This window comes from Megalobrama amblycephala, linkage group LG18 (assembly GCF_018812025.1).
Source record: "Megalobrama amblycephala isolate DHTTF-2021 linkage group LG18, ASM1881202v1, whole genome shotgun sequence".
Lineage (NCBI taxonomy): Eukaryota > Metazoa > Chordata > Actinopteri > Cypriniformes > Xenocyprididae > Megalobrama > Megalobrama amblycephala.
This window is the reverse complement of record NC_063061.1, coordinates 11,720,848-11,734,392: the sequence shown is the minus strand read 5'-3', so window position 1 is coordinate 11,734,392 and position 13,545 is coordinate 11,720,848. Positions and strand designations below refer to the sequence as shown.

Here is a 13,545-nt window from a genome sequence, read left to right as displayed (position 1 = left end):
GGGGCATTTCCTACATAAAACAAAGCATTTGCACAAACATGAATACATCCCACTGCAAATGTCTGAGAAGGAAATCGCACTGGCTTGACGTTACATTTAATCCTGCAGCTTTTATTTCAAGCATAATGAGGAAAAGCAATTTATCTTATGGGATCCAATAATACTAGCAGAAGTGCAATACTGAATATAAAGAATAAATATGAGAAATGCAAAAGCTAGAGCAGAGTATATACCTGTCAAATAGAAATAGTCAGCTACAAAGCCGTATTTACCATATTTACAATTGGTTGTTGAAATCAAAATTGAGAATGAATTAAGAATTAAAAATGTTCGACAGAAACTAAAGACGCTGGGCTGGTTGGCGCTCTGAGAAGCTGTTCAGATACTTGCAATGGATTTCATGAGGACACATTGTTCCATCACATCTCTTTCTGTGTGTCACAGCTGAAGACTGAACATTGTGCAGGTTCTGTACAGAGCACTAGCTGAAAAGATTTCATGGTCAAGGACAGCTGTCTCAATCAAACAGACTGCGCTTAAGCACAACTGTCAGGAAACAGCACTCATGGTGAACCACTTACAATACAACTCAGTGGTGTACATTTTCAGTATTTTCTGCGAATAGTGTGCAAAATAGTGCCTGAAACTTTTTTTGTCAAGTTTTCAGTGAAAAGAGGCCCTTAACCTTCAGAAAATTTTGATCATTAACCACAGGAGGTCAAACTAAAAATTACATGAGCTGTTTATATTAATTTTATATGATGTTTGCCATTTCTGAAACCTTGATACTAAAATGTGTGAGATGTCAACATACAGATTTCTACAAAGTTAAGTATTATATTTATATTTATACTATGGGGCTGTTGAATGTTCAAATCTGATTGGTTGACCACTGTTTTAAGGTGTGCAATTATTTTCAGGGAAATGCATGGCTAAAGTAGTTCCAGGCAGGTCTTGACCACATTGCAGTTTCATATCACTTCGCCAAACGTTTTCATTTATTTCAAATTATTGTCATGTTTTTTGCCACAAAATACGTTTTATTGTGTCCTGAAAGCACATTCTCTCGTGCTCTCTCTCTTTCAAACATACACACGTGCTGTATTGTACAGACAAACACTCGCACAGAAACGTTTGGTCAGCGCTGCTCTGACGATCAGACAGTTTTTCAGGTCTGAAAACACGAGGCGCATCGCACTGCCTTTTTTTCTCGCATAAACAGCGTAGAAAATGCTTCACTGCCAATAGAAAACACTTTTAAAAAGGTGCCTCTCACTGCAAAAAGCGCGTTCCCTCTGATTGGGGCCTTAATAATCAGTAAAATAGTTAAGATACATGACTCACCAGCGAGGTAATAACTGTGCGGTTCTTGAGATAAACTTATAGTTTTGCTATTAGTAGAGACACTGCTGCCGTGAGAGAAGCACAGATCAAGGCTAATTCACATATGCTGCTTATTTTTTCTCTCCCTCTCTCTCTCTCTCTCTCTCTCTAAGTGCGTTAATAACTGTATCAACAGTATTATTCTGCTATCAAGGCTCAAGCCTCCGTTACTAGTTCTGAAATTACATTTTGGAATCCAAAGGAGGCTTGGTATAATATTCGTAAGAAATTAGTCCCACACACAGGAGTGTTTTAAGGACAAAAACCTGACAAATGTCTTGAAATACATCGGAACAGTGTCTTGAGGTGTGGTAACCATAGTATACAGGTGCTGGTCATATAATTAGAATATCATCAAAAAGTTGATTTATTTCACTAATTCCATTCAAAAAGTGAAACTTTTATATATTATATTCATTCATTACACAGAGACTGATATATTTCAAATGTTTATTTCTTTTAATTTTGATGATTATAACTGACAACTAAGGAAAATCCCAAATTCAGTATGTCAGAAAAATAGAATATTGGGAAAAGGTTCAATATTGAAGACACCTGGTGCCACACTCTAATCAGCTAATTAACTCAAAACACCTGCAAAGGCCTTTAAATGGTCTAGTTCTGTAGGCTACACAATCATGGGGAAGACTGCTGACTTGACAGTTGTCTGAAAGATGACCATTGACACCTTGCACAAGGAGGGCAAGACACAAAAGGTCATTGCAAAAGAGGCTGGCTGTTCACAGAGCTCTGTGTCCAAGCACATTAATAGAGAGGCGAAGGGAAGGAAAAGATGTGGTAGAAAAAAGTGTACAAGCAATAGGGATAACCGCACCCTGGAGAGGATTGTGAAACAAAACCCATTCGAAAATGTGGGGGAGATTCACAAAGAGTGGACTGCAGCTGGAGTCAGTGCTTCAAGAACCACTACGCACAGACGTATGCAAGACATGGGTTTCAGCTGTCGCATTCCTTGTGTCAAGCCACTCTTGAACAACAGACAGTGTCAGAAGCGTCTAAAGACAAAAAGGACTGGATTGCTGCTGAGTGGTCCAAAGTTATGTTCTCTTATGAAAATAAATTTTGTATTTCCTTTGGAAATCAGGGTCCCAGAGTCTGGAGGAAGAGAGGAGAGGCACACAATCCACGTTGCTTGAGGTCCAGTGTAAAGTTTCCACAGTCAGTGATGGTTTGGGGTGCCATGTCATCTGCAGGTGTTGGTCCACTGTGTTTTCTGAGGTCCAAGGACAACGAATCCGTATACCAGGAAGTTTTAGAGCACTTCATGCTTGCTGCTGCTGCTGACCAACTTTATGGAGATGCAGATTTCATTTTCCAACAGGACTTGGCACCTGCACACAGTGCCAAAGCTACCAGTACCTGGTTTAAGGACCTTGGTATCCCTGTTCTTAATTGGCCCGCAAACTCACCTGACCTTAACCCCATAGAAAATCGATGGGGTATTGTGAAGAGGAAGATGCGATATGCCAGACCCAACAATGCAGAAGAGCTGAAGGCCACTATCAGAGCAACCTGGGCTCTCATAACACCTGAGCAGTGCCACAGACTGATCGACTCCATGCCACGCCACATTACTGCAGTAATTCAGGGAAAAGGAGCCCCAACTACGTATTGAGTGCTGTACATGCTAATACTTTTCATGTTCATACTTTTCAGTTGGCCAAGATTTCTAAAAATCCTTTCTTTGTATTGGTCTTAAGTAATATTCTAATTTTCTGAGATGCTGAATTTGGGATTTTCCTTAGTTGTCAGTTATAATCATCAAAATTAAAAGAAATAAACACTTTAAATATATCAGTCTGTGTGTAATGAATGAATATAATATACAAGTTTCACTTTTTAAATGGAATTAGTGAAATAAATCAACTTTTTGAAGATATTCTAATTATATGACCAGCACCTGTATAAGCGGAATAATTGACTCCGAGCCGTTGACTCCAAGGTGGTAATGCGGCCACGAAGCAAAGTGGAGTCGTCAATTATTCCTTGCTCATTAAATTACAAAATATTTTATATACATATATATATATATATATATATATATATATATATATATATATATATATATATATATATATAAAATATTTGAACAATATAACAATATATAGTTCATAATCTTGAGGTCCGTAACATTTTTCCCAAAGAAATTAATACAGCAAGGACACATGAATCAAATGTAACAGTAACGTTCTCTATTTCAAATAAATGCCGTTCTTTTAAACTTTCTACTCATCAGAAATCCTGAAAAAAGTGACACTTTTTTTCCCCTCAGCACAATGGTTTTCAACATTGTTAATAATGAGAATTGAATTATTTCAGCATATTAGCATGATATAATATATAACATCAGCATAATAGAATGATTTCTGAAGGATCATGTGACACTGAAGACTAATGTGACACTGGAGTAATGATGCTGAAAATTCAGCTTTACCTTCAATGGAAAAAAACATTTTAATATGTATTGACAGAAAATTATTTTATATTGTAGTAATATTTGACAACATTACTGTTTTTACTGTATTTTATATTGTATTACTCAGCCTTGGTGAGCAGAAGAGACTTCTTTTAAAACATTTTAAAATTTTACCGCACACAAACGCTTGAACAATTTATATAATAATAATAATATTATTATATAAATAAATTATATAATTAATTTATTAATGTTCAAAACAAGATATATGTTATGCCTGGTTAATTTTTTTAGTTAATATCTAACATGACTTAAAAAAAAATGTAATTTTTGCCTCTAATGCATAAAAAAAAAATTAAAGGGACACTAATTTGTACCCTCTTCATGGAAAGTGCCATCAATAGCATGAGTTCGATTCCAGCGAAAGCAGCAGGGCACCCAGCATGTCTCAGCAAGCACTTCCTGTGTCCAGCGGTGGCAGTGCTGCACAGCACGGGCCCGAATACAGAGGGACTTCAATGAGTCACAGCCTCTATAAATCTTTATCAGGGCCAGACAGTGCGCCTGTGACCTCATTATGGACTGTAACGAGCATTATCGACACCGTTTGGGCCCGGAATTTATCTCTCTCTGTATCGCTGGCCTAAGCTCATAAACACACACAACGCTAGGGCTTTACAAAGACCAAGGAGTGTAAGTCAGACTTTACTGGAACTCCACTGAGCCAGAAAAGCACTATCTCAACCCCTAACTGTGCGACGACCATTCACGGACCCAGCACAACAAGACTAGCCCTGCTGTTGCCTATTCTTTTGTCGGTGACTAATGATAAAAAACCCATTTATCTGAATGGCCTTTTCTCTTTCGAAAACCGAGCAAGCTGGGCTAAAAATAAACATTGATTACATGAAGCATGGCGAGACTCCTGCTGCTCCGAAATGGAAGAAACGGGAGGCTACAAGCAGCATCTCCACTTCCCCTTAGATTCGAGTCATGCTTTACAACAACTGGTGTTTGAAGAAGACAAGAAAGGGTGAAAATAGCATTTATACAGAGATACAATATCTAGGGATCCTCTTGTCTTAACGCCTGCACTTTACCCCCCCAGGCTGGCGAGAGGTGACCGACTCAAACTATTAGCGTTCTCCTCCCTCTTTGGTCCTGACGGAATGACCCCATCACCATGGAAACACTCTTTACGACTCTAAAAGGAGCGCTTTTTGTACCTGTAATTGCCCTGTGTGTATGCGCCCCACAGCACACACAAACACAGATTCACACTTGCACACTCACATCATTATTCACGTTCAGCTGCTCTCTCTCACACATACACATAACACTGTCTTAATATAGAAAAAATCACTCTCCTTAACATGCGCTTTCCAGCACATTTTTGCCAGATGAGCTCTTACATGCATACCTGACAAGAAGGAACATCTGGGTAGCAAATAATATTTAAAGTGTAATTTTTTGGAATTATTTTTATATAATAAAAACTGTCATAAAATGCCATAAAAACATAACATTGTGATCTGTCATAACATGATATCTTCTTCCCTTAAATTTGAAGGGATTGTTCCTTGCTGTGATCTGCGGGTCAACACTTACAAGCAGGAGAATGACTGAGTCATACAGTGATCTGACAGGGTCATTTGTCCCACAGGTCGAGTCTTTTTGTACAAATGTGTGTCAGGGAGGCTTTGATTGACAGCTCTTTTCTAAGGGCCGAATGGAACAGAATACTGAAATAGAAAGAAGCCTGATTATGACCTCACTGTGTTCTGAGTAACCAAAAGTGTCATATCTATTCAAATTGAAGGATGTGAACCACATGCCCCAATAGATTTCTGAGACAAATGCATTTCGAAAACAAATTCATTTTTTATAAAAAAAAACTATCTTTGATAATTATGTTTGATTAAGCTCTAAATATAGTAGTTTAAAATGTTGTGAAAGAAATTAAGTTCATGTTTAAATTTGGTTAGTCCAATTGAGTTGTCCCAACTAGCATCCCTCTGATGGTCCAAAAATGTATAAACCAATACTAAATATATAATTTTTTAGTACCATTTTTAGAATTATTATTTTTGTATAAAATAAAATAATTGATACATTTGCTAAATAAAATGTTTATTTATAATATAATTTTATTTTTATATACAATACTATGCAAATGTTTGGGGTCAGTCTGATTTTAGTCCCCCTGAAATCAAAATTTAAGTTTTTTAGCTTTTAGCATGAATATGTTAGCCTTAAGATTATGAATAAGCAGGTGTGTTCCAAAAAAATGACAAAATTCACATTTAGGAGGTATAAGCATTAAAAACTTACAGTCTCTCACTTCCGCTAAAATGAATCACGGATTTTCATGACATCACCACGGATTTCAGCTTCTCATCAAATCTTCTGTCCAATCAAATGCTCTCTAGAATCTGAAGTCCCGCCCCCTCCTACACTATAAACAGACGCTGAATCTGTGGCTGAAATCAGTCATTTGTTCACACAATTAGTAGTTTCTATATGGTAAATGGCACATAGTGCACTATATAGAGGATAGGGAATGATTCAGACAGTGTAAATATGCTTTTTTGAAGTCTGTCTTCGTGTTAGTGTCACATGAACTGCCCAGAGACACAAGAGCACAGAGTGGATCATATGTGTGAGTCGGCACAGGCCACAAAATGTTCGGACACATTTGAATTCTACAAACAATGCTATATTTTAAAGCAATATGGAGGAGAATCATTTAGAGATTATGAGTGAATTGGGTTTCACAAGCTCAACGGCTCTGGCCAAGCTGAGATCTAGGCGAAACGCTATTGGCTATTTTGAAAAAAGGGGAGGGGCTTCTAGCATATGACGGTATGAACACAATGGCCAATCAGAGGTGTTTATGAATCCACTCAACAGCGAATAAACCGTCACATTTGTAAAATTTCAGCATCGACTTGGTTTCGAAGTCGGTACTTCTGATAACACTAATATAAAGTTGCAAAAGTTTTCAACTTCAAATAAATATTTTTATAACTGTATTAATAAACAAATGTGAAAAAAATTACTTTCTATATTGTACATCATAGAATCCTGAAAAAATGTATTACGGTCTCCACAAAAATATTAGTCAGCACAACCATTTTCAGCACTGATAATAATAAGAAATTCATCAAATAAATGCAGCCTTAGTGAGCATAAGAGACTTTTTTTCAAAAACATTTCTAAAAAATCTTACCATTCCCCAGACTGTTTAAAATATACTGTATAAAATATATTACATATATATAAGGCCAGAAATTTAACCTGGTTCCCCTTACATGCAAAACAAAATACTGTATATAACAACAAATGAAATGCAACAAACCATTTCTTTCCTTTGGTCATCATGTTTTATCTCACCTAGTCCACAAAAAACATAAAAAAAAGAAAAAAGTATGACGCCCCCATAAGTAACCTTTTAATTCAGAAGGAATGAGTAACCAGTACTAAGTCGACTTTTGAAATCCATTAAAACCATCAGATTAGATCTCCTGTCATTTTCTCCATTCATACGATGCAGGGAGCAAGAACCTTGTGTTAAACGAATCAATAAGCACTCTATAAAGTTTCTCCCTAGACAGGCTAACAAACCTCAGTAGAGAATCATAACGGCTTTAAAATTCTCAAACACAAACCATCATTTGACATGCGCTTCATTAGCTGAGAAAGTGATTTATTACACTGAGTCTCTTACAACGCTGAGAGTTATTCCTGATATTAAACGTATCCCTATAAATCCAGTTGTACGATGGGTCACGGCACCCTCGCACGCAAGCCTGCGCGTGGGCTAAAACGTAAGCGTGTCTGTGTATTCGGCCGCAGCTCATTCACTTTGCAGCCGAGCCCTGCCGTGTAATTGGAAAGCACCCATCTCTACACAGCCTGGCGCCCTGCCCATGGCCCATATAATTGAAAGTGTGCTCGTCGTAAGTCCAGCATGGCTGTGGAACACAGGCCTCTCTCAGCAGCTGTTCGTCTGCCTGCACCGTAATGACAAAGCACTGTGGACCTGGAGCGTGCGGAGGCCGTTCCTCTTCCTTTTGATGTGTGGACTCATAAACTCAGCAGTCTACAGTCATATATATATAGTTCCGCCATATGTACACACATTACATACTTGGGTATAAAGACAATAGGTCCTCATAACAATGTACCTATTAAGCAGTTCATAGGATATACTTTACAAAGTGATGTAATTGATCTAAAGCCCTAATTGTCTGATTACAAATGTAGCTTAACTACTTGACTTTACAATTAATTATACATTAATAAAATTAAAATATAATTATTTTATTATATATTAATATAATTAAAATAAAAATACATTATTTTTCAGCATCTCATTTCATAAGTGCCATATTTTTAAGATGCTGTGTGATAATTTTTGTGTTTATTTTACAACATTTTAAAGGTGCCCAAGAATGCTTTTTCACAAGATGTAATATAAGTCTAAGGTGTCCCCTGAATGTGTCTGTGAAGTTTCAGCTCAAAGTACCCCATAGATTTTTTTTAAATTAATTTTTTTAACTGCCTATTTTGGGGCATCATTAACTATGCACTGATTTTTTCAGCGCGCCGCCCCTTTAATTCGCGTGCTCCCTGCCACACGAGCTCTCGATTATATTACAGCACATTTACAAAGTTCACACAGCTAATATAACCCTCAAATGGATCTTTACAAGATGTTCGTCATGCATGCTGTATGCATGCTTCGAATTTCTCTATGAGTTTGAGGCTGTGATCCGTGGCTAACGGCTAATGCTACACTGTTGGAGAGATTTATAAAGAATGAAGTTGTGTTTATGAATTATACAGACTGCAAGTGTTTAAAAATGAAAATAACGACGGCTCTTGTCTCCGTGAATTCAGTAAGAAACAATGGTAACTTTAACCTCATTTAACAGTACATTAGCAACATGCTAACGAAACATTTAGAAAGACAATTTACAAATATCAGTAAAAATATCATGCTATCATGGATCATGTCAGTTATTATCGCTACCATCTGCCATTTTCGCTGTTGTTCTTGCTTACCTAGTCTGTTGATTCACCTGTGCACATCCAGACGTTAATGGCTGCCCTTGTCTAATGCCTTTCATAATGTTGGGAACATGGGCTGGCATATGCAAATATTGGGGGCTTACACCCCGACTGTTACGTAACAGTCGGTGTTATGCTGAGATCCGCGTGTTTTCCGGAAGTCTTTTAAACAAATGAGATTTACATAAGAAAGAGAAAGCAATGGAGTTTGAAACTCAATGTATGTCTTTTCCATGTACTGAACTCTTGTTATTCAACTATGCCAAGGTAAATTCAAATTTTGAATCTAGGGCACCTTTTAATATTTTTTTGCATTACATTATGCCCTGGAAAAACCCTCAATGATTAATGAGTTATAATAAAAGGCCAAGGGTAGAAAATGGCTGCACAGGGACCGAGGTCAAAGTTCAGACCTCACACTCCACATTTACAGTGCCTCCAGGATTTAGTGAGAGAAGGACACTTGGGATTGCAGCAAGCCACTGAAGAAATCCCGTCAGTCATTCGGAATGTTATGAGATAAAACCATAGACTGTGGTCGTTTATCAATGTAGAGCGATGATTTAGGAGTGCAATTTGTGCGATCTTCAAAATAACAAATGAATTCATATCGCTCAATAAAAGACATACCACAATGACCGCAGAATGGATTAGGAAACATTAAGTTTTCCATTGCAGAAGTTGTAAGAGAAATCATAAATAAAAGAGACAGATGATGCCTTAATATGCTTATATTTAGGATTGCCTATTCAGCATTATAACAGATGTGATTACCATGCAGAAGAGGCACCTGGTTTCTTTGTGTACATGATGATGCAGCAAATCAAGCATCTCCCCTGATAGCTTATCTAGCCAACTCTTGAGCGTAGGCTACAAATGTCCATTCTCCTAAGGTCTATTTGAGCTAATCTAGAGTATTTTAAGTCATCATAAGCCAAGATGGTTAATTAGGAACCACACTGCCATTAAGACGCCAGAAGAATAACCCTGGCTGGCCTTATAATGTCTACAGGGTGTGTATACTGTATTAATGCTTTTATCAATACAGCTAAAGCTCGGATAAAAGAAAACTTGGGGAATGGACTGAAATCACTATTTTATAATTTCATCAAACCCAAATCAATCAGCCACTTTTGGCAATATGATATTGCAGTGGATACAGAGCTGCATCATGCTGGGCAGACGAGTGAGTATAAAAAGTATAAAAAAACTGGAAATCTTCCAGAAGGCCTCAGATTTTTGCCTCAGTTTTGTGTGTGTGTGTGTAATTGGTGTGCACCCGAAGGTCAAAGTAGCCTATACTTTTCTTGTTGCTCCGTCTCAGACTGCACGCACAGAAAGCTGCCCGGGGAACAGAGTGAGATCTCTTTCTAGCTTAAAAGTGCTGTAAGCGATTTCTGAGAAATGCTACTGAAATCAGACCGAGCACCACAACACACTTGTAGCCAATCAGCAGTACTCATGGGTCATTCATGATGGGAGAGTAGAGAGAGAGAGCAAGAGGGAGATTTGAAGAAAGACTGTAGAAAGAGAGATGGTTGAGAGACATTACAAAAAAGAAAAGGTCAGAGGAATATCACTGGAAAAAGAAGGGTTATCAGGCAATAGCTTTAGGACCCGTGTTAATATTAGAAAAGCTTTCCAGCATGGGAGAGACCTAAGCAGGAAGGCCTCGTTCGTTCGTTACTTTCGCTTTATTTTTTGCAAAATCATTATTTTGCTTCTCAACAGCTATGATAAAGAGACATCCATTTTGCATTGCATGTTTGTGTATTTGGGGGCAGAGCAATGAAGGAAGGGGTGTGTTTGCTTTGGTTGATTTCAAATACCAAAAGTGTTCTCAGAAATTGCTTACTGTTGCTTAAATGTGCTTTTAATAAATCTTTTCTAATATCAAGCACGTCCTGCTCTAGACTTCATTTTACGACAGTCACGTTACATTTGACTGATTTAGATGCTAAGTTTAAGGCTTTTAATGAGGAGCAAAAGCGCACCGTTTTTAAGGAAAAATAACATGTTCCATGATCATTGGAAGGTGAAATGGAAACTAAAATTCAACTATTTGCACAGCCTTATTATGTAAATCATGTTCATTAATTTCAGAAACCTTGCACTTTCTTTTTAAAAAATGGGGGGGGGGGGGGGGGGAATACAACACACAAAGCACACACACGCACCCATCTTCGTTAATCTAATTTTGACTGTTAAAGTTTTTTTAATTTGACACAATTAAAAATTTCACTACACCTGCTCAAAAGCATTTTTTTTAATTCATGATTAATATTGCATTGCATAATGTGTGCTTATACAAATGGACAACCACAAGTGAATCGCATTCATATATTTAATATGGACTAAAACATTTTGTTTGCAATTTCAAGTATATATTTACATACAACTAACCTGACAGTTGAGTCGTTTATACAGGTTTTGTAATGAAAACTAGTCTACAATTAAGAAACCCTTGAGAAACATTGAGTTTACAGTGAACTGCTGTAGTGATTCATTTAAAATACTTAATTTATTATTTTAATATCCAAATATGATACTAAATCCCACAGAAAAAAAGGGTTTCTATTTGTAACATGCTGTCTTTGAATTATAAACAAGACAAACATTCGCTGAATAAAAGGTTAGCCAATGCAAACATATTTATAGAAAACTGTTGATATTGAATGGAAAGGACCAATAAGAGCAAACGAATCGAGTATTCAAGAATATCAATGTTAGTCATATGGGCTGTGTTAACTAAAGCGTCCGTCATTTACCGAATCTTAAAAACACGGGTGGATAATTAAAAATGTTTTCTGACAAAAAAATAACACAAGCAAGAACAAATTTTAAACCAAGCACGGTAACTTTCATTTTACAATGATCTCCTCTCTGTGTGTGCGCGCGCGTTTGTGTTTATGAGAGAGGGCTCGCGCAGCCTTGAGACAACGGTAATTTTAAATGCATAAGTAACTAATGTGCTAGTTTTCATACAAAATAAGTAGGCTATGTAACATAAAGGTACTTTAGTTAGTATTAACACAATAACGCAACACATGTAGGCTACATATAAATAAATAAACGCATGTTTCTCCAGACTCGCGCTTGTCAGTCAGTCACACATCACAACATTTTCATATTTACCAAGCCATATAGCGATTTCAATTTCATTTAGATTTGTTGTTCAACATTATTTGAGCATTTTATACCCGTTTACCTTAAGGAGTCAGAAGTACCGTGACTGCTGTACTGTCCTCGCTTGAGAATTCAGTCACTGTCAGACGGCGGGAGTGGAAGGAGGGATCGAGCTGTCGATTTGCAGTGTATTTTTACTGATAGGCCGGTGTTACAATATATTCGGTTCCTGAAATATTCTGTTCCACTGGGTGGCGCTTACGCGAATATTCATGATATCCTCCTTTTGTGGGCGTGTCCTTGAGACAACGCGCAAGCGAATGGAACTGAAAATATTAGTAGACGTTTCTCAAATCGCATCGGTTTAATGGATTATTTCGAAAAGGTAATAAAATATTCCTTTAGAATATACCTTTGGAACTTAGTTTTGATGACAGTCTTCATGCCAGCAGCTACTTAAAGTATGTTATTTTTGTTCAAAATATTATAATTATGATAGGAAATTATAGTTTAGTTTCATTATATTTAAAGTTTGACAAGGCAGGATATTGCAATACAAAACCCTGAAATGTGTCAAATATAACACATAGGCTACTCAAACAACCTTATGTAGGCCTACCTGATTTAAAACAATTTAAAAAGCAGTCAAATAAAATAATTCTGATAATAATAATAATATCATTTTTTTTCTGTAAGGTAATACAGCACAAATGCACAGAAAAAATAAACAGTATAAATAAACAATTGGGTAGCTCTGGCAGTGTGTGATCTAGACATAATGAAGGCTGTTCCCGAGTGCCAAGGCTCTGTTTTAATATTTACCTCAGTACCTCACATTTAGCATTTCTTCTTTTCACATATTGTTTTGAATGTCTTTTCAATTTGAGTTACATCAATTACTACTGTACTTGTTATAACATTTAATGTAATTAGTATTTATATGATTTGTTTAAAAAAAACACCAAAAAAGAAAAGTCAATTTTCAGGATAATATTTTAAAGATAATTTTGTACAATCCAAATGAGCTTTACAGATCTTTAGAAAGGGTTTTAACAATGTCTGTCATGTTTTTCAATTATTGAACATGCACCTATAGGTCAATCAAGGTCAGTTACAATAACTTAGGACACTAAAGAGACCTTTCTACTTACTCTGAAAAACACCAGAATAAAGAAGCCCAGGGTCTCTGATCACCTGTGTGAACGTGCCTTATTCCTGCTGCAGGAGACAAGAGGACTGCAGATGTGAACAGAGCAATAAACTGCAATGTCCGTAATGTAAGATGCCTGAGACAGTGGTAAAGGGAGACAGAATGACAGCTGATTGTCCTTCCAGTGCCAAACCACATGTAACCATAAGTCCCCCCAGACATGTTTGAGAATGTGAAATGCCTTGGTGGAAGATTGGAGTAACATCTCACAGCAAGAGCTGCAAATCTGGTGCTGAGGATGAGATGCTCTAAAGCAGCTGGTACAAAAATATGTGACAAATAACATCAAGTGTGCATTTACTTGTTTGACTTTGTC

General features: G+C 36.9%; 1 protein-coding gene across 10 annotated transcripts in view; it reads right to left on the bottom strand.

Annotated features, from left to right (window-relative positions):
• gria4b (glutamate receptor, ionotropic, AMPA 4b) overlaps positions 1 to 13,545 on the bottom strand; it is a 118,170-nt gene that overhangs the window by 80,859 nt on the left and 23,766 nt on the right. Inside the window, exon 1 of one of the 10 annotated variants that reach the window (XM_048165626.1) lies at positions 12,102 to 12,234. The exons of the other annotated variants lie outside the window; for them this stretch is intronic. The gene's annotated coding sequence lies outside the window, so the exon portion shown is untranslated. Of the gene's footprint in view, positions 1 to 12,101; positions 12,235 to 13,545 lie in introns of those variants that run through there. 10 annotated transcript variants of the gene reach the window in all.